Source organism: Rousettus aegyptiacus, unplaced genomic scaffold (assembly GCF_014176215.1).
Source record: "Rousettus aegyptiacus isolate mRouAeg1 unplaced genomic scaffold, mRouAeg1.p scaffold_m13_p_9, whole genome shotgun sequence".
In the NCBI taxonomy this organism is placed as follows: Eukaryota; Metazoa; Chordata; class Mammalia; order Chiroptera; family Pteropodidae; genus Rousettus; species Rousettus aegyptiacus.
In genome coordinates this window covers 24048978-24072588 of record NW_023416312.1, presented here as the reverse complement: position 1 = coordinate 24072588, position 23611 = coordinate 24048978, and the positions used below count along the sequence as shown (strand labels likewise).

The window sequence follows — 23611 nt, the reverse complement described above, 5'->3', positions numbered from 1 at the left end:
CAGACCTCTTAATTTCGCACATAGTAGGCCTCCAGCAAATGTGGAATGAATGGCAGAAAATGAAGAGAGGCACTTGGCCTGGAAGGCAGCCTGGTGCCTGGCCCTGTCCTCAGAACCCCATTCCGCTACCCAGAGCCCCCTGGCCGCCACAGCCTGCGCACAGCTTCGCCCTGCGCGGGCCGGGGTGGGCGGGGGAGGCCTGGAGGCACCAAGCGCCTGGAGCCTGCACGATGATAAATATTGCGCAGACAGCCCATAAATAATTTGCATTATGTTCAGCTGACAACGCAGGGCGATTAATTTTAATAGCTACATATTTGCCTGGGCTGCTGCTTTCGTAGGCCCAGTAATGAAAGGCGAGAGGCCGCCCTGGCTCCGTGCTCGCGGTCCCGGAAGGCAGCCGGGAGGTGCGCGAGGGCGGGACGCGGCGTCGCCTCCTGGCATCCCCCAGGGGAGCCCCAACCCCTGAGTCCCCTTCTCGCCTTCTGCGCCATATAGGGTTGGGGTGCGCGTGCGCTGCCGGAGCACCCCCAGGGCCTCGAGCAACAGGAGCCACCATAATGACACTGCACATTTATTTGTGTGGGGAGAGCCACTTGTGGGCCAGGAGACCTTCCCCGAGGCGATGCGACCCCCGCCCCCGGGACCAAGTCTGGAGTGAACTCTGGAGTGGATTTCACGTTTCAGTTTGATGCGGGTCGGGGGATGCTAGTGTCAGCTGCCGCCAATTCGCCGGTGGGCCCCAGCGTGACAGAGGCTTTTCCGCCCTCGGGACCCCGGCAAGGGGAAGAACAAAGCCCAGCTGCCCACAAGTCCTTTCCGCGCGTCCTGAGTCCTGCTGTCCCATGCCCCGCAGGAGGCCTCCCCCTAAAATGCTTTCCGAGCTCCTCGATTAAAAGGACCGCACACATAAAGGACGGAAGAAAGGGTTTGGAGGAGCCCATAAAAAGAGGGAGGCGGGGAGGGAAGCGCGGCGAAGAAGGACACAGCACAGCAGCCGCCGCAATCCCGTGGTGGCCGGGTGCGCGCGTGTGCGTGTCTGTGTATGTGTTCGGATGACAAAGCCCCGCCGCCGCCAGCAAGCTCCTGGCTGCCTGAGCACTGATGGGGGAGGGGAGGAGGAGGAGGGGAGCCAGCGCGCGCATAGGTAAGCGAGGAATCGAAGGTTCCCGGGAGAAAGAGTTCATTCATGAGCTGGAGGAGGCCTCCTGGCCGGGCCAGGTGGAACCTCTTGAAGCCAACACCTGTGTATTTTCTTTTTTGGAAAGGGGCGAGCATATCGATCATTACCATATTTTAATTGCCTTTCGCAAAGGTCATCTCTAATTATGGGTTGAGAGGAGGGTTAGCCAGGAGTCCGTAGCGTGTGTGTGTGTGTGTCTGTATCTGCTGAGACAATGCACTCAGCTCTTATCCAAATGCCAATCTGAGGGTGTCCGTGCGCGCCTGCGAGGCGGTCACGACGTGCTGGGTCCACACAGACAGACCAGTCTACGTGCACAATAAAAGCCAAGCAGGCGGTGAAGGGCCGCGCAGACCCACGGATTTTCTTTTTAGAAACGATGGTGCGAAGAGACTTGACAATAATAACATGCTGTAAGATCAAACCAGGGCGGGAGTAAGAAAATGCATTTTCGTTTGTAGAACCTCGGATTGTGTTTAACTCATCTTATGTCCGAAGAGCTTTTTGTGCCCACGTGGAATCCCCGCACAAGGACAGGTGCGGGGCACTGAGCCACTATGGACTCCTTGATGACATTCCCCGATAGCCACCTTATTTTAATATTAATCTCTTCTTTTAATTCAGCATGGTTGTCAGTTACAGTGATGTGAAATCCTTAATGATGTCTGTTTTATAGGAAATGATACCCAATTCGTTGAGAAAGAAACGCTGAGGTTTTTTTTTTCTTAACTTGAAAAGGTCTCCATTTCCTTACTTTTCATCACTTGTGGAAACCCTTGAGACAGAAAAAGCCTATTTTAACTTTTCTCGAGGGAAAACATCAGTCAGGAAGGTTGTTGGAGGGTCAGAGCTCTTGGGAGGATATTTTGGAGATGAGGAGGTGGAGAACAGTGAAGAGCTGTGGGTCAGGATGTGGGCAGCAGCCACTCTGAACTTGACCTTCTCAAGGGAGTCTGGCATCTCTGAGCCATCATGCTGTTTCTGGGTGTCCCACCTGGCAGACCTAGGGGCTGGGGTCAGGAGCCTTGAAGAGTTGGAGGATTTTGTACAGGCTCTGCTTTCTGCCTGCCCCCACGGCTGGCCTCCTGGCCTCACTAGCAACCAGCTCTGCCTGGAGGAAGGCAGAACCAAATGACTGGTCCAGTCCTGGAGAGAGATCGCCTGGCTTTCTCCTCCCCTGTAATCAAAACCAGATGCACTTAAGCGCCTTTCATCAGAGGAAGCCCAAAGCCCTCTAACAGGCTTCAATAAAAGCCTTGCTAGGGCCTACCAGCCTGCTCAGTGTCCCTGCCCCTGTGCCCATTTCCCAACTGTGGAAGCCTGGGGCTGCAGTCAGGCTCTTTCTTCTCCCCTGGTATTCCAGAAGCCAAGAACATCTATCTACTCTACCAAGGCAGCCTTTCCAGGCAAGTAGAGTGCCAGGATCCCTGCCAGGCGTGTAGGTGCAGACCCCATTGATGGGAAAAAAGAGACAGACATGGGAGGGCAGCCAGCAGCTAGTGCCTAAGGAAAGACAAGAAGAGCAATTTTGTGAGAAGAAATCAGAGTGGCTAAGAGAGAAGAGGTGAGGCTGAGGGCAATGATAATCAAGATATTCCGAATGGTATTCAGAGCCCCTATCCCACCACACTGCAGTGTTTCTGTCTCCGCCACTAGCCTATGAACTTCCTAAGGACAGAGACTGTCTAATTTACCTTTGTAAGCCCAGCACAGGGCCTGGCACAAAATACGTGATCAAAATGTTTGGGAGACCACAGATATGGCAGAAAGGTCTGGAACAAGACACATCTGGGCTTAGGATAGGAGCTCTGCTCCCAGTGGTTGTATAACTTTTCTGAGCCTCAGTTTCCTTGTAGAATGGGCATGAGAAGGCTCCATCACAAGACTGGGGAAAGAGTAGGTGAAGTCGTTGCATGTAAAATATCCAGAAGGTCATAATCAAATTTTAATAAATGTTGTACCCTTATTCTTGAAGGAGCAAAGGAGAATTTGGGCTGATATTGTTTAAAATGTAGAAGGAAAGGTTCATGCATGGCCCTAGCTGGGGACAGGTCTCACTGTACTGTGATTTGGGTCAGAAGGGAGAATTACTTCTGTGTGTTCCAGTTGCCCTATAAATTGGAGCCACAGGCCCCCTTTGTCCAACAGAGACAGGCATCCCTAACGCAGTGAGCTCAGGGAGCTGTGCCAGCCTTTGGCTCTCCCACGCAGGGCTGACTTGCCACTGAGCCCTGGTTGTGCACCAAGGACCAGGCCACCTGGGATGAGTAGCTGCCACCTCTCCCCAACACACACACAATTTGGCCTATTTTTCTTCTGCTCCCTGGCTGCCCTGCTTGTTGGGGTGGGGGCCAGGACAGACCCCTCCTCAGTCCTTCATATTCCAGATGTCTCGCAGCCCCTCCTCACCTCACCCCTGAGCTTGGCACCTCCCCAGGAGAGCAGGCTGTGAGTGCAGCTCTGGGGCTGCCTGGGCAGCAGGGGCCTGTGAGTGCTTGCTTCAAGGAAATGAGGGATAGAGAAAAGAGGGGAGGGAGAGGCCAAGGGCTTTGCTGGGTGATTCTGTGGGTATGACCTAGCAAGTGTGATTCTTGAATATTGTGAATTAAAATGCATATGTCTGGAATGTGACACAAGTCCAGTAACAGGGGTTAGGGAATGCAAAGATGTAGGATTTATAGGGGCTTTGGGAAGAAAATGAAGTAAGCTGACAGTTTTTCCATTTTCCATCCCTCCCCATACCTGACATGAGAACCTTTAAGAAATATCAAGGAAAATGCAGGGAGAGAAAAGAATGGTTGGGAGAGCCAAGCTAGCCCTGCAGAAATGCTTGGTCCTGCTTTTCTGCCCAGCAAACTGGCTCCCTTGTGCAGTAGTCAGTGTAGGTCAGGAGGCAACAACAAATAGAGTCCTTGCAACCAGATTCTTTAGGGGAAATGTGAGCTCAGATTCAAGGAGGAGACAGGTCACTGTCCTACAGGGATTCCATAAAGAATAAGATGTTGTGTCATCAGAGGTGGAGGATTTGGGTCATGATCAAAAATGTCCTGTCTGCCACACTTCTGTTTTTAATCCAGCTCACTTTCTTCTATGGATTTAACAACATGTTATTAAACCGATATCCCCTACTTACCATCATGAAAAGAAGGGTCATAGTGTGTTAGCAGCAAGGGAGCTAGCTGGGAAGCAACTGAATTCTGCACGTGAATTCTGTGGGTCCTGAATTTTTGGTGTAAAGACTAAAGAGCTGGGGCCTGGAATCATCTGGTGGCAGCCTCACCTACATGGCTGGCTGCTAGCTAGGACCTCAGCTGTGTCTCATAGCACAAATATAGGCCCTCCCTGTGGCCTGGGCTTCCTCACAGTATGGTGGCTTAAAGGTAGTAGGACTTGAAGTTACTGGCATCTCAGTGCTCCAAAAACAAAGCGTGGCGGCAAACAAGACTAGAGCTGCATCACCTCTTCTGACCCACTCTCAGAAATCACAAACCAGAGTTGTTTGTGCTATAATCTACTGATTACAGTGACTCACAAGCCCAGACAGATTCAAGGAGAAGGGACATAAACCCTACCTCTCAATGGGAAAAATTTCAAAGAACTTGTGGCCATTGGGGGGAAAAAAGGAAAGAAAGAAAGCCATGTCAGGCACTCTTGAGAACTAAGCTTAATTAGCCATGGCTCTAAACAGAATAGTCTATGTTATTATAGGAGTTTTTACCCTCCAGAGACCACATAAATTATATGGGGGTGGGGGGAAGAAAGCTAAAATTAGGCCAGGGTAAAAGAAATAGAGCCATAAAGCAATATGGGCTTTATAAAAAATAGAAGATATCAAAGAACAACCCTCTGTGAGCTTGTAAAATGTGGGAAGGATTGAGGAAGAAATGGATGGTGAGATTCGATGGGGTTTTAGGCTCTTCAGCATTGAAAGAGAAAGCAGGTAAGGGACTGGTAATCTGGCTGCCATCATCCTTTGCCTGCCATTTTGGGGCATATCCGTGGTAACCCTTCATTACTCCAGGCAACATTATTTTCACTATTTGCTTACAAATCACTTTTTTTCAACACATAAATATCTTTATGTGGTACAAAGCTGGAAATGTGGTCAATGCACTTCCTAAAGGAAGTGTAGAAAAAATAATACATTAATTTAATAATAAATTAATACTTAATATGTGTCCCCTACCCCCAGGTGTGGTTTTAAATATCCAGCATGGATAACATTGTGACTGAAAGGTGCTGGGTACATCTCTAGGGCCCCAGGTTCCCACTGTCTTCATCTCTAACCCCTGAATACAGGCTTTGACTTCTAATTTCATGCTAGGGGTTTCACAGGCAACATAATTGTATTTGTCTCTGCCTTTGATCTGCTATTTCAATGTGGCTCGACTAGAAGACAGAGATAGAAACATGGTGGAAAAACATGATTCTGTTTTGTTTGGGAATCAGCAGTTGTTTTCTCTGGCTCCCTTAACTTGACACACCTTCCCTAAATCTGAAATCTAGTCATTCCTGAAATCTAATCATTTTCTCATTTTTGAAAATCCAAAAGGTATGTGTACCCTCTGGCCTGCTTTCCTTTTGGCTCATGAGGATTTCATTTTCAGCCAGGCTTTGGGGCATGAGGCTCATGTTTTAGATCTCAATGAAAATAGAAGTCTCAGAGTTAGTGGAGAGCTCCTGGGTGAACTCTGACCTACTTGCCCCTCTCCTGACCTCACCCCAACTTCCCAGGATGTATCTGGTTGACCCCAGCCTCCCTTCAGGTGATTTGAGTTTGCAGGGCCCAATGTTTCTATGCTGGAAACCAGAGAAACCAAGATTCGGCAGGAACCTTGTGGGTCAGAACTAAGCAATGTTCAAGGTGGCCTCTAAAATAAGCTGACTTATTTCTCAGGTAGGACCAATGCGTCAGGTTATGCATTTTGTACACTGCACAAAGGTCCCCAGCCAAGACAGGTAATTCGGGCCCAGGGGTACCTTTCTCCAGTTCTCACAGTTACTGAGTAGGCTAGTGGCAGTTTCGTTCTCAGGACAGAGGAGAAGCAGATTCTCTTTCTCTGATCAAGAAGAAAAGAGATGGTGACACAGGGCAGGATGGGGGTCAAAAGGGCATCTTGGGAGCAGAGTGGGCCAGCCTAAGGCTGCAGAGCCAGTGTTGACCCAGCAGGTTAGAGCAATAGGTCCATTGACTTGCTTTGTTTTGTCACCTCTCGTCTGCAGGGTCCAGTGTTCATAAATTACTGGGTCCTTCCTAGGGCTTTATTTGGAGTTAAAAAAAAAAGACAGGGGTATCACCCTGCCTAACTGTTTTATTTGGCCAGCAAGGTGGGATTGGGGGTGGGAGGATATGTTTTCTTTGGTTTTGAATGTGAAGCCTTTAGTCTTTAGGGGATGTTGTTAACTGCAGGCCTTTATGTGCTGGATGTAAGGCATTTGAATGTAAGACCTTAACAGGTGGTGCAATAGAGTTTGACATCCTAACAAGTTACCTGTGAACTAAAATTCACACTAGTGTGTAATGAATGAAGAGAATTTGCATTTAAAAGTGGAGGATCGTCTGGAGAAAGCAATTCCTAATCAAAATTAACTCCAAAGAGGGATTTTCCTAGTGTCACTACTAGACTAGCAGTGAATGCCTTTGGAAGCCTTGTACATAGGCAGTGAAAAGTTTACTCTTATTCACTCTATAGTGGACAGCATTGCTATTTGGAATTCCATTAATACTTGGAAAGGTATTTTCACAGTAAAACCATAAATGGCATCTCTCTTGGGAAGGGCAAATTGAGATGACTCGCTCTTCCCTGATGACCAAGAATATATAGGCCAGGGACTCCCAAATCCATTGAGCTCCCTGCCTGTTTCTTTCCACACTTTGTGAGTAATTTGAGTTGGGTATGTTGAAGGAAGATAGTTTCAAAGGACATTAGTTATATCATCATGACTATTAGGGAGTTCTTGGTTTTATTTTTCTAAGTCGGTGTGTGTTAAATTTTAAAATTTAATTTGTATTTTCCACAAAGGAATATTTGCACAAAATTTTTGAAGCCAAATAATATGTTAAGGCTTGGTGCAAAAAAGCAGTCCCCTATGGGTACCTGCATCCCTTGTTTTTTCTGGAAGATACTATCATATTTCTAAGTAATATGTAGATGTGGCTTTCTCTTAAATAATCCATGGTGACTATCATCTATTGACTTCCTAGTATAGTATTTTCCTTCTCTGCATCATGCTTCCCCCTCCCCCATTCTTACACTAGAGCCGTTGCAATTTGTTATTAAATTCATACCCAATGTTTACTTTGTGACCATATACATATTGTTTATTGCTGAGGCAAATGAGTTTCAGGATTGCATTTCCTTTCTTGTATGACTTTTTTTTCCTCAGGAGTTAATAATTGCCTCATTTTTTTATTTGCTTAATTTTCTTTGACCTATGACTAATTTTCCCACACTCTCTAACCTCTGTACAAAGCATCTTGGGACAGTTTTCTGCACGTTCACGTCTTGAAGACCATCTGAAAATAAGCTGATCTTTTTGGTTTTGTGTGCTTCTTTTTTTAACTCCCATTTTCTTTAAGTCTGAAACATTTTTAGAAGTTTTTAATCTTCCCTTTAGTTTTATTTTCTGGTACTCTTCTTTTTATGACGTGTGGTGGCAGTTTTATTGATTTCATACGGGGGTATTGCGTGTTGATGGAAAATTGCATTTCTCCCATTATGCTAATGTCAGGATCTGAGAAAGGAATCTAATGTTTCTGATTCTCGGTATTTTGCTTAGTTTAAATAAACTTTCAACATTTTTCCTAAACATCAACCTTTCAGAAGTGGTGACTGCTATTCTCTGGAATCCTGAAACTATCTATCCAGTGTTAGTAAATTTTTGTCCTCCTTTCCTATTCCCAAATGGATTCTACATTTTTAGAAGTAAAGATTCTTTTTTTACTTAAAAAAAATTTTTTTATATTGACATTGGTTAATGAAATCCAATAAGTTTCAGTTGTACACTTTAACAGTAAGGTGCGTGTGTGTGTGTGTGTGTGTGTATATATATATATATATATATTTTTTTTTTTACACTGCGTGTTCACCTCTCATAGTTAGATTTCTTTCTGTCACCGCATATTTAACCCCTTTACCCCGTCTATCTCCCCCCTCCCCTCCCCTCCCCTCTGGTAACCACTGGTCCTTGTCCACGAGTCTCTGTTTGTTTGTCCTGTTCATTTGTTGCTTTTTGGTTTATATCCCACATATAAGTGATATCATGTGATTTTCAACTTTTTCAGTCTGGCTTATTTCGCTGAGCACGATTATCTCGAGGTCCATCCATGTTGTCACATATGGCAGTATTTCATCTCTTCTTGTGGCTGGGTAATATTCCATTGCATATGTGTACCACAGCTTTTTTATATAATCATCTATCGTAGGACACTTCAGTTGCTTCCATGTCCTGGCCACCATGACTAATGCTGCTATGAATATCTGTGCGGAGATATCTTTTCAGATATAGGTTTTCAAGTCTTTGGGGTAAATACCCAGTAGAGAGAGGAAGGGATTGCTGGATCATATGGTAGACTGATTCTTAGTTTTTTGAGGAACCTCCATACTGTTTTCCATAGTGGCTGTACTAATTTGCAGTCCCACCAGCAGTGTATGAGGTTCCTTTTTCTCCACATCCCCTCTGACATTTGTTATTATTTATCCTATTGACTATAGCTATTCTAACAGGTGTGAGATGGTATCTCATTGTGGTTTTGATTTGCACTTCCCTAATAGCTCGCAATGTTGAGCATCTTTTCAAATATTTGTTGGCTATTTGTATGTCCTCTAGGGAGACGTGTTTGTTCAGGTCCTCTGCCTATTTTTTGATTGGATTGTTGTTTGTTGTTGTTGTTGTTGTTGCTGTTGTCGTTATTGAGTTGCATGAGTTCTTTGTATATTTTGGAATATTAGGCCCTTATCAAAGGTGTTGTCTCTTTGCCTTGTTGACGATCTCTTTTGCCGAGCAGAATCTTTTTAGATTGATGTAGTCCCATTCATTTATTTTAGGTTTTACTTCCCTTGCTTTGGAGGTCAAATTCATAAAATCCTCTTTAAATTCCTAGGTCCTTCAGTTTAGTTCCTATGTTTTTAAATAATTAATTGGCCCTGCCCCATGCCATTTACTGCAGAATTCATGTCCATGATTTACATTCATTTTACGCTGCTTTTTATTTGTGTTTAGTCGTTTACAAGCCTGCCTTCCAAGCTGCATTGTAAATTACTCAAGGGCCACGGGTATCTTTTTTTAAAAATTAACTTTTGTACTTTTGGATTCTCCTAGGAGCTAACACAGTGCCTTGCCCTTAGCAAGCTCTCCATAAACGCATGTCCATAAGTGGATAAATACAGAGTGCCGGTCTTCCCCAGTAAAGATCCCTTAAAGAGAGGTAACTTTCCAATCCTCTCTTGTCCCGAAAGAGACTTATAAACCGCTTGCACGGTGGGGACTGAGCTGCAGGCTTTGCCCTCCGCAGGTGGCAGTCGGGGACAGCAGCCCAAGTTCCGGTGTGAGAGGACGGGCCACTGTGCACAAGAGAAGTGATAACGTGTCGACCTGTGCCGGAGTCCGAGAACAAGAGGTCGTTTCTCGGCATTGAAATCCGCTCTGGCGTTGCAGCGACGACAGGCCGCGCTTCAACTAGGGGCGCCCCCCCCCCCACCCGGAGCCAGGGCAGCGCGGAGGGGGCTCCAGAGGGAGCGGGCGCGACTGCGGCTCTGCGGTCCCACCACCGGGGGCAGCGCCGCCCGCACCAAGATGGCGGCCGGCGTACAGCTGCGCTGGCCGCCCGCGCCTGGTTGACAGGCAGGCAGCAGCTCCTCAGGGGCCAGTGCCAGCAGCTGTGTCCCCCCTCCCCGCGGGGGTGGGGGGCACAGTACTCCCTATTGGCCCACAGAGAACGCGGTAGACCCGGACAGGCAACCTACCTGGGTGAGCCCTAAAGGCATATTTATCACTCAACTCCCCCAGACTCCTGTAGGAGGAGGCAGGGACAGGCCTTGGCTGAGATAAGGACTGCGAAGAAGATGGCTGCAGGACTACACACGGTGGACAGAGGACCAGCGGGTACCACGGAGTGCAGACCTCATTCCAAATCCCCACTCCCCCTCCACCTTGGCGGCTTAGTCAGTAAGCCTTTGGACAACTTTGGTGCACAATTACACAACACCAGTGACCGCAGGTGGGGGATCATGACCACCTAAGACACAGGGCCCACAGCTCTTGAAAATCAGAACTGTCTTGGAAAATCTAGTATATCTGGTTGTGAAATCCATAACATTACCTGGTAAAGGCTACAGAATGTGTGCCGCCCATCACATTTCCTCTGACATCAGTATGCGCACTGTGTAGACTGTCTTCCTTGTAAGATACTCCAAAACCTAACTAAGGTCCAATTTACCAGAAATGGCATTGATGAATGTAGTGCATTCTGAGTGATCTCACCAGGGGCTCAGGTTGGGAGGTCAGAAGGGCTCCCTTAGGGAGTAGCTGCTGCAGGTAGAATCACAAAGGTAGGAAGAGAACTTCCTGGAAAAGCTTCCCCTTGCCCTTTGTAAACTGCAGCTGACACCTCCCTCTGGTTCAAGGTTACATCAAAAGTTTGCATGTTATCAGCTCAGTGTGAGGCTGAATGTGAACTTTTTGGTGAAATTAAGACATTCTGCATAATGTTTGCACAAGCTTGTTATTTTTACGAGAACACTTCCCCTACTCTCTTAAGCTGCAGCCACGCCAGCCTTTCCTTCCTCCTGCATCCCCTCTTTTAATTACCTCTCTGTTGCCCCAGTTTAGCCAGCCCATCCCACCTCCCGTGCTTTGTTCAAGTCCAGCAATAAATCCAAGACTGAGCCTAATCCTCCCTGGTCCTGCCTGACCTTCCCTCAAGCGAGCCTGGAGACTGATGGGCCCTCCTGGCCCCCAACTAATTAGGGCCAAAAATGCTGCTTGTTGTGTTTGTGTTTTGTCCCCTCTGCACACTTGTTGGTACTTTTTCAGACAGTCTGCCTCACCAAAAAAATCGTATACAAGAAGTTCAAAGCGGCCCTTTGGAGCCTGGCCTCCACGAACTGGGAGAGTATCCTGCCACCGAGCCAACCATCTGATTTCTAAAACGTAGCCAGCCAGCGCCAACGGGTTACCGCTGACTTTGCGCCCACCTAATTCCTCTAGTAGAGTCAGCTCAGGTGGCTCAGGCGCACCCACCTCCAGCCCTGTTCAGACCCGTGCCCCTCCCGGGAGGTGCAGTAACCACAAACGGCACGACAGGCGGCCAGCCGATCTGGTTCCGTGACGACTCCCAGGAGACCGCCGCCTCGAGCGGCAGGCCCCATCTGCAGTGCAGCTGAACGAGTTAAGCTGCCCTGAAAGTGAGCGGCCGGGGAGTGAGGCTTGGAGGACAGAGAACCAATGGGATCTCCGGGTAGCCCACTTACAGAACTAGGTGGGCCTGACACCGAAGGGCTACGTGGGAGGCCCAGAGGCCCCCAGTCAGGGGCTAGGGAGGAGGCCTAGGAACGGGACCCAGTGGAAGGCTGCGCTGAAGACTTTGAAGTCGCGGAGGTGGGGATGCGCCCTCAAGCGTACCCCGGGCAGGGGAGGCGCTTCTATGTCGAAGTAGCAGCGAGGAGCTTCAGCACCAGACCCTCAGGCTCCTGTGGCGGAGATGAGCCCATGATATAAGGCGGGCAAGGGAAGTGCAGCTCTCCCTGCAGCCCCAGGTGCCCTAAGGTTACTCGCCTCCTGGGGACAGCTCGCCCCGACCGTGCCGCCCCTGATCTCCTCCCTCGGGTCACCACCCTGGGACCCCCAGGCTCACCCCAGCGCGACCTCTCTTTGGCCTCACAAAGGCTGTGTGCTGCTGGGGCAGATGAGGAACGGCCGCAACTCTCAGATCTTTAATTACGGCCCTACCCTTCCCCCTACCCCATCGTAGGCTTCCAGCCCTTTAATCAATTTCACGATATTAAATATTAATTTCCCGCCAGCTAGGCTTTCTCGGAGGAGGGGGAGGGGACAGGCAGGGTAGCTCCGAAGAAGGGACGTGTTTCTAAGGTGTGACCCAGGTAGTAAAAGAAGGAGGATGCGCGGGATCCTATGACCTGTGCCAGGAACTCGGAGCCATCGGGTCTGCGCTCTGCGGTTGGGGGAACTTAAAGAGTTGTGAACGTCGGAGTGTAGGCCTCCAGGAAGGGCAGCGAGGTGTGCAGAGAGTCTCAGTGCACTGGGCGTCCGCCTCCTGCTCCGCGGCCCCCCCGCCCCCCCCCCCGCGAGTCAGCCTCACGCGGGCCCGCGGAGCGCAGCGATGATGGATCGCGCCTGGCGGGGGTGATTTGGTGTTGATCGCACATTATCACTGGCAGGTTGGACTGGTTGCTGATGGACGACTTCTAGCGGCGGCAGCAGCAGCGTCTTCAGACACCCGCGCGGGGACTCGCTTGCTCTGCAAGGGTCTTTTTCCCCCCAACCACCTCCCTCCCCACTTCCAGGCGTCAGGAAGACCTGGGGTCTTCCCGCACACAAAAAGACCGCCCTTGTCCGGGTCCAATTGTGGGCCGTAGGCCGGGCGAGGAGGGGAGCCAGGACGCCTCTCCCACTTCCTCCCATTACTCCTTCCTTTGCCGCCTGCTCCACCCCCCCCTTCCTTCTTCCCCATCGAAACTGGGAGGGCCTGGGTCACTTGCCGGGTGGTTTCCCCGCCGCCAGGCCCAGGCCGCGGAGGGTGGGGGCGAGCTCTCTCGCCTTACGGCCCCCTCCCCTCTCCCAAGGCTTACAGCACCACAGCGCTGCGGTGCGCCCCTCCTCGCCTCTTTTTCTAAAGTGCCTGCAGATACAAAAGCAGTTTCGTAATGCCTTCCGTCTGCGAGAGCCGGAGGACCTTGGCTGACCTTTCGGAAACTGATTGCAACTGCCTGTTAACAGCCCTTACTGACCGCACCGAGCGGAGCAGAGGACAATCATTTAAGTGACAGACGGCGAGGTGGCCTCGGCTCAGTCGAGCGGCCTGGTTAAACCCTCCCTGCCCCTCCTCCCGAGTCCCCCCCTTCAGTTCCGGGCGCACTGCGGGCTGTGGCGGGCGCTCGGGTGGGCGGGGAGGCCATGCCGTGCGCGCGTGTGTGTGAGAGTGTGTGTGTGTGCTCGTGATTACCGCCCGACCCCTTTGAGGACCGACGCTGCCGGCTTAGTCTGCCATCTGCAAAAGAGGAATAAAAGGGCCGCCTCCGCCGACTTTTCCTAATGGGTAAACTGTCCCCTCTCTGCGTGACCAGGGCTGTGTCCCTGCTGCTGTGGAGGCAAGATCCCGACCCTCAGCTCTTCCGGTCCCCTCCCTCCTCCACGCAGACACCGACACGGGGACAGCGGGAGGGGTCCAAAGGTTTCGAAACTCGCGGTGTAGTGGACGTGTGTGTTCCTGGTGTTTTGTTTTGGAAACTGGAGAAAGGTGGGGGTGGGCCCGCACTGAGGAGGCGAGGTGGGGGAGGGGAGGCTGGTGACAGGGCACCTCGGGCTGCGCTCGCTCGCTCGCTCGCTCGCTCTCTCTCTCTCCCTCTCTCGGGAGAGATCGCCAGCTGCTCTCCAACAGGCAGCGCCCTGAAATCTATTTAAAGAGAGGGAAAGGGGAGGAGAACAAAGGGGGAGGAGGGGGGCGGCGAGCGGAGCCTGGGCTAGAGCGAGCGAGCAGGGAGGATCCGCCGCTCCGCAGGCACATCAAGCGCTCACATCTGTACACTCCGCGATCGATGGGGAGAATGGATAATATTTGTCAGCTGCAGACCTTTCTCTTCCCGGTTCCCGGGGAGGGGAGGGGGCGAGGGAGGGGGAGGGGCGGACAGACCACGCGAGAGAGTCCGCCTCAAGGACAGCGCACTTCCCGCTGCAGCCACACGGAAACCCAGAGCCATGAAAGCCCGGGGATTTTTCTTATTATCATTATTAATTATTTTTTATTATTCCACGGCAGCCAGCGAACGCTCGGCTGCGCCCCTCCCCCGCTCGCCTGCCGCCTCTCTTTGTTGATTCTCAGCTGCGAGCGCCGCGGGCCCGAGCCTCCTCCGCCGTCGCTGCCACAGCCGCGGAGCACGATCTGCTCTTGCGCCCTCGGTCGCAGCTGCGGCCCGGGAAGCCGGGGCTGCGTCCCCGCCCCCCACAGCGCGGCAGCTCCCGCACCCCCGCCCTGTTGCCCGCCACGAGGCCAGCCCTGACGCTTCGCCGCTTCTTGCTGCAGCTTCGCGTCCCCAACGCCGAGCAGAGAGGCGCTGGTTGCTGCCGCCCCGAGCTTCTGGCCGCGCGGGGGCCTTCACCACCCACCCCCCAACCCTGGCGGCTGCACTCTGATGCCGCCGTCCCCACACATGGTCTTCATTTCGCACACTAGCGGCGTGCTTCCTTTCAGCTCCTCTCCCCGGGGCTTTTCGGAGTGAGGAGGGAGGTTTAGAGGAAGTTAGAAACCCAGTGAGCTCAGGGGGAAGGGGGAAAACCCTCGTTCTTAGTCTGAGCTTCCGAGGCAGAGGGAGGGGAGCGCCCCGTCGGGGTGCGGCAGAGCCTGGGTGCCCTCACCTTCCTTAGGTGCAATGAGGGGTGGCGGTTGGGGCAGAACAGGGAGCTGGAGAGCGAGCTCCAGGTTTGCTTTCCCTCGCCCCCTTGCCCGCTCCTACCAGCTGGGGTATAATTGACTCGCCCCCTCAGAACAGCACAGCAGGCCTGGGAGCCGATCGGATTAGCGGTCATCAAATGAGACCAAAGACACTTAAGACTGCCTCCCACCTTCCGTGCGGGATAGCTACCTGGGCCTTTGCCCCCTCCCTCCTCCAAGGTTGAAAGCTCCGAGCTGACACCCCACAGTCCCGGGTCCGGGCCCACTCTGGGGGTGGAGGGTGCAAAAAGTTCTAGTCGGGTTTTACTTGTCCCTTCGCGCCCCCACCCCACCCCAGCTGTCCTGCGATCCCAGACCAGCCGGCGGCGGCGTCCCCGACTGCTCCGCGGTCCTGGGCAGGGCAGGAAGCTGGCACAGCTGAAGGCTGGGCCGGCGCCACTTGGCTGGGCCGACTGCTCGCTGGAACTCGAGCGGCACCTTCGCGCCGAGTCGGGTTCCCGGGTCTCCTGCCCCGTCACCCTGAGCGGCTTTCCACCCCACTCGGTGTGTCGTCCCCACTCCAGAGTCTCCGTCTCCGCCCGCCCTCTCCGCTTTTCCCTTCCTCAGTCTGTCTCCGGAGCCCCGTAGCGAGATTCAAAAAGAAGTTTTGTGTTTCCCTGGGGGCAGCAGCCTAATGCTTCCCTTGTTTTCCGGAACAAAGCAGACATTCAGTGGGGAGGGGGCAGGCGCTGACTCCTTCCCCTCCCCTGAGCACCCCGCACCCCTACAGGTTCAGAACGCTCGCTCCCGGGCCCTGGTGGCCTGGGGGTGGGGTGAGGGCTCTTTCCCAAAACTTAGCTACAAAGGTCTCGCCCCCCGCCACCACCACCATCACCACTCCCTCTTCTCCTGCCTCAGCCAAGAGCCGTAGAGAAGGCGACATGGTGTTTGGGTGAGGTTCCCAGCCCGGGCGGGGAGGGCACGCACGCAGCTGTTTACAGTGTGCCAGAGCTGCTGGGAGCTCACCCGCCGCCGCCTGACGGCGTGGGGCATTCGCGCGCTGCCAGCTTGGAGGAGGTGCGCAGTGGAGAAGCCTTCGCCCCGAGGCCTCTGCAGCCCTGCGGCCGGGATGCACAGCCTAACTCGAGGTCTCCAATCGTGCGTTCCTCCTCTAGCCCACAGAACGCACCCCTTCCCCAACAATGGCCAGGATCGGGTAGTATATCAAAGGCAGTGGGGGGAATGGGGGCGGAGTTCACAAGGGCCCCTCAGAGCCGTCCTTCCCCTCCCAGGGGTAAATTCTTCAGTCCGAGTGAGCAGATCGCTCCACTCTTGTGACTTGTGACTTGGATATGCTTCGCCCTTGGGATTGAGCCCCGCAATCCCACCTGCCCCTGCGTACCCTGTTGGATGGGCTTCCCCTCGCCCCACCCCTGGAGTCCCGTGCACTAGCTGTGTCCACGCGCGCCGGCCCTCTTGTCCGCGCAGCGCCGCCTTAGATCCCGCTCCAGCTCTTCCCCTCTCCGGGGCCTGTGGCCGGCCCCGGCGCCTCCAGCGTGGCCTGAAACTTGATCCCGTGTCGGAAGGACAGTGTGTAAACACCAGGCGCGCTCCGAGAGCCCGCGGGAGGGGCTGGGTGAAGGCCGCCCGGGCAGCTCCGAGGCCTTGAGCCCCTCCCGCCTGCTCGCCCCGGGCACGATCGGGGGAGGGGCGCCGCCTCGCTCACTGCCTTCCCAGTTGGCTAAGCTAATTGGAGCCGCCGCCGCCGCCGCCAACGCGGCGGCCTCTTGTTGAATTTTCTAGATCGCAACCGTTCAGTCGTGGCTGCCTGCGGCTCCCCTCCCCCTCCCACAGCTGTTATCTCGGCCAGCAACTTGTTGGTGGTGGGGACCGTCCCTCCGCTGACCCTGGCCTCAGGTTCGGTGTTCACTCCAGCACTTCGGGGGTGTTTTTTTTGGCGAGGGGAGGGAAGCATGGGACGGAAGGTAGCGCCTAATTGGAACTGTGAAGTTTCACGCCAGAATCTGAGGCTTGTTGTTTTGGTTAATACTATCCGGGGATCCTCCCGGCAGAAAGCCATCATCTTTGCTGTCTTGCACCCGGAGGTAGTGACAGTACAGTCCCCGAGAGGCTTCCCAAACAACTCCACTAGGAACCTCAGTTTCTTCCAGGAAAACGTTATTGAAAGGCGAGGTGATGGGAAGCCAGAAGATACCTCCTCTCTCCTGCTCTGCCCCTAGTCCCTATCGGCACTGGGACTTGATATGTAGGTCTTTCATGTAGCAACACTCTCCTTCTCCTTGGGACTAGCCCACCCAAATGGGACAAGATCACTTTGACTCTAGATTTGAAATACCAGGTGGATCCAGTGGATTCTAGACGTGTACCTCCCCCAAGCTGCGTCAGCTCTAAGCTTGTGCCAGCAGGCCCTCCTGGGCCGTAGATTCCCCCAGCTGAGTCTCCTTTCTCCCTTGGTCAGCCATCTCATACTCTAGTCACATGTCCTGGCTAGGTGCAAAATGTCAGGTCTGCATGGGTGTGTAGGAGGCCCAGAGCCTGGCGGGATGGCAAGGGTAAGGAGAAGTGAGGCAGTTTGGTAGTGCTGAAGGATTCAAGATGTTACCGATGCTGCTGGAGCAGTTGCTCTGTATCCAACATCTGCCTTAGAGTGTCTTTTCCTCTGAGGAGAACTTTTGCTAGTGGGTTTCACAGGCCCAGGGCCCGATGTTGTAAAAGTGGCTGCACCCTCAGCCCAGAAGTGAATAAATACACACAGGCAAACCCCCTGAGGGCTGGGGCTGCAAATCACTACCAAAGTGATGTGTAGCAGCCAGAGAGTGTCAATTTTTTTCTGTGAAGGTTCTGAGAAGGGCACCTGTTCCCTCACTTTGACGGTTCTCTGATAACTGTTAGGTAACCAAGAGGCAAGGCCACTAACTCATTAACTGTCATTTTCCAACACTTCTTTCCTTCTCTTCTTTTATCCAAATTGCCACTTGGGGATTTTCCGGAGGTGTCCTCACAATACATTTATAACTAGAGCAAGATTTCCAACTCAATCCATACTGAGTTAAGCTGTGTAAAAAGGGAAGCAGTAAAATTAATATTCTAACTTGCTTTCTAGAGTGGCACTTCCATAGGTCAAGTTCACCTGGTTCTTCAGCATCTAAAAGCCTCCAGGCCCTTCCAGTCAGATAACCTAAGTGTGTCTCCCACTGTTAGTTTCTCTTCTCTTTCTGTAGTGGAAAAAAAGGAATCTTCTCAAAGATCTTTGTTCTCCTCACCCCTACCCTATCAATCCGTGAGAACCTTGTTTCTGTGTAGGGGAATGTATATTTATATATTTGGATAAAGAAGAGAGTAATTTGTGTTCCTCTTCAGGCCTGAAAAGATATTTGCATCCAGGGATCTTCCTCTACCCCTAACAGACAATCTGGATTTTCATTCTGGAGCAGTAGTGTTTTGATGTCCCAGCCTCCTTCTTGTAGTTGTTGTCCCCCCTTCCCTCTGTCAGCACCCACCCATCACCAGGCCCTTGGGCAGGTCACATGGCATTAAGGTTTCTGTCTTGAATGTTGGTGTTGCCTCGGAAGATCCTGCAACTCAGAGCCTGATGTCAGACATTCACATTTCTTTTACTATGCAAACAATATTCTGAGCCATTGGAATTCCTGTTCCAGCTCCCCCCAAAGCTTATGCCAAGAGCTCCCCATGAGGTCTATAGTGATGGATGTCTTGAGGCTGAGGGAAGGAGCCATCATGATGGGGAGAGTTGAGTGCTCACCTGCAGGACTCAGACTTGAACCAAACCAAAGTGCAAAGTGCAACAACAAAAAGGAGCTCCATCCACCTGGTAGCTTGTTTGGAAACAAATCCTGTCCCATCCTCTAACTAGAAAAGCCCGGGAGCATATCACTCCTTTCACCTTCCTTTAGCTGGGCTTAGGAATGGTGCAGTTAAACATATCAGGAGGCATCCTGATATGGCATCCACCACTCCTCGCTTCCCCTGGTGGTGGGCTCAGCTTGGCTGAACTTGCCCTCCCTGTCTTTTTAGAGGAGCTGGTTGTGTTCCCGAAGCAGGATCACACTGTGGCACATCCCCGGGGGTCCTCAGCTATTGATTTTTAATATCCGTATTCAATATTGTGTATTAAATATTGAATCCATGCACGAGAGGATGTGATGCAAATCACCAGCAGTGCCTGAGACTTTAATAGTTGTTTTATTGCCCGGAAACCACAGTTGGACGCAAGGCATCCTGCAGCCGAGGCTGGGGGCGGGGATGACAGGCAGAGAGGAGAGCTGAGCAGACAAGCAGAGCAGGGCCTCCCAAAGACATAAGACCTCTGGAATAGCCACTGCAGAAGGCACAGCTGGGCGCTGACAACTCACCCCTGAACAGGCAGCACAGTGCTCTCAGGCTGCTATGGAAAGAGCAGGGGCTGCTGTGTGAGATCTGGGTAGAGGAAGAGGTGTGGGACTGTGTCCTTCCTTCCTGGACTTCCCTAACTGGACTGTTAGTCCTGTCCAGCCAGCCCCTTCCCCTCCACACATCTCAGTGCAGACACACACACACACTCTCTCTCTCTTTCTCTCTCAATCTCTCTATCTCTCAATCTCTCTCTCTCTCTTTCTCTCTCTCTCTCTCTCTCTCTCTCTCTCTCTCTCATACACACACACACACACACACACACACACACACGGAGCTATTGAACAGGAAAGTGAACTTGGGCACAGGAAACCCTGGGCCTCCGGCCTCCTCCACCACTCTTAGTTTTGCCACCTTGGTACAGATCTCTCTTAACCTTTCTGGACCCCATTTCTCTCCTCTCGACTGGGAGTAATGCTATCTGCCCTACCTCCCTCACAACCCAGTGGTGAGGCTGGTGCAAATGAGATAATATTCAAGGAAAAGGCTTTTGTAAACTGTCAGGCCCCACGTAGGCAGACTGAGGGATTAGTGTTGGCTTTTCCTTTATACTACCCCTCTCTGGCAAGCTGTGTCTCTGGTTAGCCTCTTTCTCAGCCATGAGCCCTCTCCTTCGTTATGGGCCATCTCCTCCTCTCCCTTTGCCACCTCCACTTAGTCTCCCAGGCTAGGTTGGAGGATGCCCATCAGGGAGACAGCAGAGGGCTAGAACAACTGTGTAGTGGGGTTGGGTGCAGTGACTATGCACAAAGCCAAGAGCCGCAGGAAAGCGCTCAGCTTCATTCAAGGGAAGGGAGACACGCTCTATGCTCTACGCTCTATGGTGGCTGCCCAGGGTTGAGGAGCCAGCAGGGAGCAGTGTATGGAGGGCGCTGCTGGCCCAGTAAAGGGGGAGGATGCTGGGCCCAGTGTTCTGGCAGTGGGAGGGAGCGGCGAAGAACCTGAGGCCTCTTTTCACATTACACTGTTTCTCCTTGCAGGAAGTTCAGCCTTGATTCCCGATTGTTGGAAAGTCAGGGCCTGGTTGTGCTGTCAGGGTCTTGTGATCTGGAAGACCAAATGTTAATTCTGTGGTGGGTAACGGCCCTCCAGCGACTCCAAGTCAGATAAACAGTTGCACTGAGGCCCCCAGGTCAGAGACATGAGCTCTCAGAGGGCCTTGCTCCTATAACTCTCAACCTTTGTCCAGGGCTCAGGGAGGGGCAGAGACCACAGGGGACCCTATCAGTTAAGATCACCCAGGGGACCCTGCCATCTGCTGGGAAGACCCAAGCTTACTCACCAAGCTGGCCCAGGACCAATACAGACCAGCTCTGACAGTAGGCCCCCTGGGAGTGCGCATCGTTGTCCTTGGGCGCACAAACGAGGGTATGCCAGGCAGGACCTATCTGCACATGCCTCTGAGTCAGGGCCCAGGCGTCCGCTGCTGCCTGCCTTTCCGGGTCTGCAGCAAAGCCTCTCCGTCTCCCGCTTTGTCTCACTGCCAGCTTCTTGGGAGCCTACCCTCGCCAGTCTTCTGGGTGGACAAGTCGCATGCTCTGCCTCTCTGAGAGCGTCGCGACTTGTACGCTGGCCCACTCAGCGCACGTTTGGCCGCCTTCCCTCCACCCCAGCTCTGCTCGGCCTTTTCTCGCAAGCGACTTGGCTCTGCCTTAGGATTGCTACAAGTGCCTACCCCTGGCTACCCCCACCACAGGCTGACACATCGGGGGATCCGCTACCTCTGGAGCTGAAATGTCCTTCAGGGTCTGGTTTAGCTCCATCAAAGCAAACCCAGGAGGGCTCGGAGCATCCCTCGCTGCATTTCTCATTGCTCACAGTCTTAGGCAGCAACTGGAGGGGGGCTTTTATGAGACCTACTTTGCAGAGTTGAGGGGGGAAGACTTCTGTGGCTGATCTCATGCCGTCCATAGTGTTAACTGAATTCTTGACTGTAAGCCACCGAGAATTTGAGTACACGGTTTTGCCGCTGCCCCGAAAGTTGGCCAGACACGCGGTCCAGGTGGGGGTGTCCGGAGTGCGTGTGCATTTGCCAATTGCAGGGACTCTCGGTGGATGAGCTGCAAAGGGGGAGCAGAAGGCGCCGGCCTCGGGCCTTCGGGCTAGGGGCTATCTGGAGGCCTGCAAACACCCCAGGTCTCAGGGCAAGTGAAGACATCTTTCCTAGCCTGCCCTCTCTGCCTGGGCCCGCACAAGGCTGGCTGTTCAGGCGTAAACCCTGTCTTAACTCCTTGAAAGTAAACTTGCAAGGGGAGCGCAGGAGGGAGGGGTCTGGCTGGGGTGTCTGCGTCGGGAAGGCTAGTATCAAGTTTCAACCCCTAATGACACTCGGTGGCAAGATGGCAAGGTGCCAAGGCCCTGGGAACGGCGGCGGGGGTCAGGGTGAGAGTGACCGCGCAGTGGGGCTGAACTCGCAAATCCCAAGGCGTACGGCGCGCGCTCCGGCCGGAGGCGGCCAGGGGGCGGGGGCGGGGGCGGCGGGCGGGGAGGGGGCGCTGGGAGAGCCGCCGGAGCCGAGAAGAACGCAGGCATCTTCCGCAATCCATTCATGCACTGGAGCGCGTGCAGAGCTGCTGATCGCTGCCATTGTTACTCGCGGGCGGTGTGGGAGCCGAGCCTCCACTCTGGCGAGAGATAAATGGCCTCTGACAGCCCCTCCTCGCCAAGAGAGCTCCTCGGATTTCACCGCGCGGCGGCTCTCAGGTCTGTGCCTCGCTCGCTTCCCGGTGAGAACCTTTAAATCAGCCTCCCGGCCTTCCCTCCTCCTGGACGCTGCCCGCCCCACCTACCCCCGCCTGCTTTGGCAGGGGCAGCGCCCCGGGCGCGCTGCGTGAAATCTCCCGCCCCCTCCCCACCCGGAGGGGACAAGGTGGCGAGCTCCAGGGTTGGCGGGGGAAAGCGGCTGGCGGCCCCCGCCTGGGCTCGTTACCTCCCCGGGAGCAGAGCCCTGCGCCCCGCCTCCGCGCCCACAAGATGGATCAGGCTACCGTGCGGAGAGCGGGCTGTAAATATTTAAAAAGTCTCTCGCGCGCCGGCGGTAATGGCTTTCGCAGTCGAAATGTGTGCAAAGAGAAGCGAGGAAGGGTGATGAGTGCACTGTGTTGCGAGGTGGGGGAATTGCTCTTGTGTCCCCCCTCCCGGGTCCTTGGTGGGCTGCACGCTCTGTCTTCTCCATTTCCCGCCCTCCGCCTCTGCCTCCGGGTCCCACTGTAGCATTGAGAGCGCCAGTCAATAGGGAACTTGAGCGTGGCAGGGCGACTGAGGCCCGGATGAAGTGACCTGGAGCCACTCTCCCCTTCGGGTTCTCCCAAGGTCCTAGGCTGGGACTGGCCCGAGACCCCCAGTCCAGGTCCGCTTCTTGCACAGAGAAGGGCGGAAGGCTCACAGGTTGAAGCCCCCTGAGTTTGGGTGGTCGTTGAAGCCTGAGCCAGGGTTTCTGCAGTGGGGGCCTGGGCCCTGTTTGTGCCTTGTCTCTCCTCCCCTCGCCTTCTGAAGCCTCGATCCACTGTGAAGGAGAGCCCTCCTCCTCGCCCTCCCCTTCTGAATCTGAAAGTAGATTTGTGGCTGCTGGGACCGAAACCTGGGAGTAGGCAACGTGGATAGATGGGGTGGGGTGTGTCTAGTGCCCGGGCTTAGTGGAGGTCACACTTGGATGTGGGGAGGGATCGTTTGCTTCTCGGGCCAGTGTGGGCCTGGGATCTTTAAGGCCGAGCACAGCCAGACAGAAGAGGTGGGGGAGGAGGATCCAGCCTTCTTGGCTGGGAGAGGCTTAATGGGCCCACCACAGGGTGTGTGCCGGGTGAGGCTGTCGCCTTTGCCAATGGCCCCTCCCCGGCGGGGCGGGGGCGCCGAGCTACCCAGAGCTGGGGCTGGCCGGGCGCCATGGGTTCGCGTGGAAGGTTGGAGGGGGTGTGGGTCCTGGCTTGGGCTGCTCCCCTGCACCTCTCCGCCCCGCCCGCTCAGGGACAAGCCAAAATGTGGGTGCTGGCGGCGTGTCAGGGCGCGCCAGGGCTGCTGTCCGCATTCGAGCGCGTGGAGCTCCCGACTCCTGGCAGCTCCGCGCACTCGGCTTCCAGGGGCTTGTGCTGCGCCCTACTCGCTTGTTTGTCTCAAGTGAGTCTCGTAAACCGCCCTGATTTATTACCCAGACTAAATGCTTAATTTGTGAATATGAAACAGATTAAAAGGGGCGGGGGGAGGGGGCTTGAGGTCGGCATATTTTAGCAATCAGACCAAAGCAGCCCGGCAGATGTTTCAAATTTGTCGACATTTTCAGGCTCATGTGGAAAGCCGGTCAGAATGGTCAAGAGTTCCTTTCTCCTTCCTTCAACCTGAGAACTTGGCAATGATCAAAAAGAGGTGATTAGTAGCTACAGAGAAAAGACACC

General features: G+C 53.4%; 1 protein-coding gene across 4 annotated transcripts in view; it reads left to right on the top strand.

Annotated features, from left to right (window-relative positions):
• BCOR (BCL6 corepressor) overlaps nucleotides 1-23611 on the top strand; it is a 111085-nt gene that overhangs the window by 7803 nt on the left and 79671 nt on the right. Inside the window, exon 1 of one of the 4 annotated variants that reach the window (XM_016156580.2) lies at nucleotides 21786-21926. The exons of 2 other annotated variants lie outside the window; for them this stretch is intronic. The gene's annotated coding sequence lies outside the window, so the exon portion shown is untranslated. Of the gene's footprint in view, nucleotides 1-21785; nucleotides 21950-23611 lie in introns of those variants that run through there. One more of the 4 variants, XM_036226583.1, reaches the window with a different exon arrangement.